This window comes from Palaemon carinicauda, chromosome 19, assembly GCF_036898095.1.
Source record: "Palaemon carinicauda isolate YSFRI2023 chromosome 19, ASM3689809v2, whole genome shotgun sequence".
In the NCBI taxonomy this organism is placed as follows: Eukaryota; Metazoa; Arthropoda; class Malacostraca; order Decapoda; family Palaemonidae; genus Palaemon; species Palaemon carinicauda.
Window position 1 is genome coordinate 98,723,424 of NC_090743.1, and position 5,387 is coordinate 98,728,810.

A 5,387-nucleotide genomic window follows, 5' to 3' on the forward strand; every position below is an offset into this window, starting at 1 on the left:
CTGAATTCCTATTCCAATGCCCCCTACAATGACTCGCCAAGTTCTACTTGTGTTCATCATCCATAAGATAAATCATAATGAAATGGAAAAGATTCCATCCCCTTACATCTTAGAAGAGAAGGTATAAATGAGTCTAAAAGGTTCTATGAAAAATATATCAGTTGAGTCTCCAAAAAGCGAACTATCAATATAAAACTGAACGAGGTCACTAAATTTGAGTTCGATAAAAAGATAAAAGATATTAGAAATCTGCCTCTGAAGAACTCAGAAAAAGTCTCAGGGTAACTGTTAATATAATAGAAAGAGAAGCCCCACTAATCCACCATAAGCTAAAAATTATTTTCCGAGTTGAAGAAGATTGGGAAAATATAAAACAGAATTGATATCTTCAAAAAAGGATTACAATTTGTTGGTCCACTTGAAGTAACTACTTATCTATGACACCATTCATCTCCTCCTTCCTCTTACTTCAAAAAATTGTGACAGTGTATCAGTGCAGTATATATATTAGTATATTAATGCAGGATACGAGATGCAAGATGGTATATCAACTGCTTCCCTTAGTGTCAGCAATATCAAATCATCAATATTACTAAGATATTTGATCATTCAAAATAACTTTCTACAGCATTATTAATTGCTCCCTACCTCTCTCTCCCCCCCTCTCTCTCTCTCTCTCTCTCTCTCTCTCTCTCTCTCTCTCTCTCTCTCTCTCTCTCTCTCTCTCTCTCTCTCAGTAGTTATATCTTATTACATCCTTTCATGGTTATTGAAATCAGGCTAAAGGTATGACAATAGATCAGATTCCAAATGTCTACCATATAAGGGAAAGGTTCATTGTATATATCTTTATACTCACAATAACTATTGCCAATACTGAATATCATCTCTCTAAGTTGTTTGGGACTAATTGGGAAATATATCTCTTTATTCAAGTCATCGAAAAGAAACCAAGAAAGCTATCATGATGAAACAATCGAGTAGATGAAGATTTGTTCTTTATGTGAGATTTAAAGACTTTGATAATCAGTCAAATTTAAAGGCCTCTCATAAATGGCAGAGGCAAAGATCAGGACAATGCTCTGGAGACTGACCATGTATGATCAGCGCCCAAAGCAGGTAGACCCCCCGTCCCTCCTCTCCCCGCCCCTCAGAGCTCAAAAGATGGTGAGGTTGTGCAAATACTACTGGAAACTATCGAGCTGAAGAGTGCAGAGACGTTTCCAATAGGCCATCAAGACAACAGTTCCGATAAATTTAATGCTAAAAGCTAGAACCATGAAGATGAATTAAAGTTTCTAATGACTGTACGAGTGTTTTTGGTGAAGGTGGCCGTTGCATTGAATTAAAACATCTGAAAGCAGAAGCAATACAATAGTAATAATATTAATAATAAAAATAAAGATACTATTCAATTTTAATAATAATAACAAAAATAATCATGATCGTTATTATTATCATTATCATTATCATTATCTCCTCCTACGCCTATTGACTCAAAGGGCCTCGGTTAGATTTCGCAAGTCGTCTCTATCTTGACCTTTTAATTCAATACTTCTCCACTCATTTCCCACTTCAAGCTTCATTGTTGTCAGCCATGGAGGATTGGGTGTTGCAATTCTTTTAGTGCCTTGTTGATCCCACTTAAACATATGGTGAACCAATCTCTCTTGGGGAGTGCGAAGGGCATGACCAAACCATCTCCATCTACCCCTCACCATGATCTCATCCACATATGGCACACGAGGAATCTCTCTTATGGTTCCTTTTCTAATCATGCCTGCCCATTCAACTCCCAATATTCTTCTGGGGCTTTGATCTCAAATATGATAATCTGTTGGAGATTGTCTCATTGCCATAGCACAACTCATGTCCGTAAAGTAACACTGATCTCACTAAACTGATATATAGTCTGATATTTAGATGTAATTTCGGGCGATTTGATTCCAAATTTTACTTAACCTTGCCATTGTCTGCTTTGCTTTTTTAAATCTTTTATTAAACTCCAATGCTAATACTTCAAATACTTAAATTAATCCTTAATCCTTTCTCCTTTCTCCTTCTAATGGTATTTCATCTTCCATTGCATATTCTGGTCTGTTTTTCTCTGTTTTTCTTATATTTAATTTGAGCCTAACGTCGTGTAATATTTCATGCATTCTGGTAAACAAGCATTGCAAATCCTGTGGTGCTCTACTAATAAGAACAGCATCATCATCATAATCTAGGTCCAGTAATTTCCTAATACCAATCCAGTCAAATCCTTTTCCACCATCCCCAACTGTTCTATGCATTACGAAATCCATGAGTAGGATAAACTACATAGGTGACAACACATACCCTTGAAATACTCCGCTGTTCACAGGAAATTCTTTCGGTAGGACTCCACTAACATTAACTTTGCACTTGCTATGCTCGTAAACAGACTTAATAATCAAATTTACATATTTAAGAGGAATTTCATAATAACGCAGGACTCTCCACAAAATTGGCTGGAAAAAAATATAAAGGCTTTTTCATATTCCACAAATGCCAACAGATGTGGATTTCTATATTCTACGCATTGCAATAAAACTTGTCTTAAAAAGAAAATTTGGTCAGTACAGCTTCTACTTTTTCGAAATCCTGCTTGTTAATTTCTTAGCTTTTAATCAATCTCTCTCTCTCTCTCTCTCTCTCTCTCTCTCTCTCTCTCTCTCTCTCTCTCTCTAGGATAAGCATGCTATATATTTTCATGACAACTGACGATAGCGTGATGCTTCTGTAATTATTGCTATCAGTCCGGTCTTTTTTCTTTTTTTTCCTTTTTCGGCCATTTTCACTCTTACCTCCCTTTCATCAGGTTCAGACTCTCCATGCCACATTCCAAAAAATAATCATGTAATTATCCTGGGATTCACTTCATTTTCAGCCGCTATCATCTCAGCACTTATACCATCGTATTCAGGGGATTTCCATCTCTTGATTTTTTTAAACTACTACTTCGACTTCAAACACACTGAATATATTGATGGACACATCAAGGTCCTCATCAGTTTCAGCTATATCAATCAAATTATTCCCTTCTTATCTCCTTTCATGACCTCAATAAAGTGTTCCATCCAACGTTGCCATTCTTCATCCTCTGTTGTTATAACAGATCCATATCTCTTTCATATGGGTATATTCTTCTTCTTCTTTGCTCCCATAGCTGGAATACTTAGCTTGTTCTACCTTGTAATTTCTTTTACTTCCTCATAAACTATCATCAATCAACTTCTGTCTTTGTCTACTTTTGTATAGTATCCCAAGTATCCATGTTCATTAATTGTCTGCTCTTCGTTTCTCAAAGTCTCTGAGACTGCAAATTAGGTTGATTGCGTTATGATTTTAATAATAATAACAATAATAATAATAATAATAATAATAATAATAATAATACTAAAAATAATACTAATAATAAAAATAATTATCATTATTATTATTATTATTATTATTATTATTATTATTATTATTATTATTATTATTATTATTATATATAATTCTTTATATTATTTATTATTATTATTATTATTATTATTATTATTATTATTATTATTATTATTATTATTATTATTATTATTATTATTATTATTATTATCATAGCGCAATGAACCTAATTTACAATTATATTTCGGAATAACGAATTCCCGTTAACCACTTGTACCTCTATCTCGTTTTTCGTTAACCTCAGGCATTTCCAGGAGAACTCAGCCGTCGTTATTTCAGTGTTGAATTTCTCGGTAGTTTCGACGCAGAAAGGATTAAGGACGACTGCAGTGACATTCTTGAAATAAGAGCCGAAGAAGCTTATCTGCAGCTTTGCCACTCGTTTCCTTTGAACAAACTCCAATGACAGTGAGCGTGGCATCCATCTCTTTGTTATTAAACGTTAAATAATTCCTAACAGAGTAGTTTGTATCTATGAGATTATAAAACTATGCCATTGAAATTATAGAAATATAGAAAATAGACTATAAAACATAACTCAAATAACCCTCGATGTGTCTCGGTGTTACAAATATTTCTCCTCTTCATTTATAAGTAGGATATATATATATATATATATATATATATATATATATATATATATATATATATATATATATATATATATATATATATATATATACATGCATATATATATATATATATATATATATATATATATATATATATATATATATATGTGTGTGTGTGTGTGTGTGTGTGTGTGTGTGTGTGTGTATACAGAGAGAGAGAGAGAGAGAGAGAGAGAGAGAGAGAGAGAGAGAGAGAGAGAGAGAGATTTTTCTTAATTTCAAATAAAGAATGTAGGAATTAATAAGGAATAACCTAGAAATTTAAAATTTGCAGAAAACATAGCTCTGTTTAGTGAATCATATGAGAAATTGCATATGCTGATGAAAGATTTAAATAGAAAAAGCTAAAATGTGGGACTGAAAGTGAATATGGATAAGACTAAAATAATGCTGAAGGAAATGTTATTAATGAATACATATACTTACTGAGGAAATAGAGTAAATATATCTTCAGAACATGAGACCTAAACTAGAACAATGATAAAATTAAGATGGAGAGCTTTTGATAAACAAAGAGAGATTGTGAATAGTAAAATACTCCTTTCTCTAAAAAAAAGAAAAATATTCAATTAGATGGTCTTACCAGTATTAACATACTAATTCCATCAAATGCCAGTTTCAGCTCGAATAGCTATGGAAAGGCTAATGCTGGGAATAACACTAAGAGAGAGAGAAAAGTAGCAATATTGATGCTAGAGTAAAATAAAGTAAAGAATATTCTAACAATATGCTATAAAAAGAAATGTACAAGGCCAGGACATATAATGAGAATGACAGATTAGAGAGTGACATGATAAGTCCCTAGAGATTGCAAATGATACAAGGGAAGGAAGAGAAGACGATGGATTGAAGAGTTAAGAAAATTTGTAGGTATAGGCAGGCATAGAAATACCATAAATAAATATGTTTGCGGTATTTGTCTTGCAGTGGACTAATTAAAGTTCATGATGAGGAAGCTAAGGATATATATATATATATATATATATATATATATATATATATATATGATATATATATATGTATATATATATATATATATATATATATATATATATATATATATGATATATATATACTGTATATGTATATGTATGTGAATAAATACCATGAAAAAAATTTACTAAGGGGTTTGCTATTTAACATTAATAGCAATAAAAAACCACGATTAGAAAATTTAAGGAAGCTCTTATCCAAATTGGAGCAGTGCAAAGGTATCTATTGCAATAAGTAATATTTATAATAGTTGCCAGCAATATGGAAATATCCTTTGCTTTAATGAGAGATCAA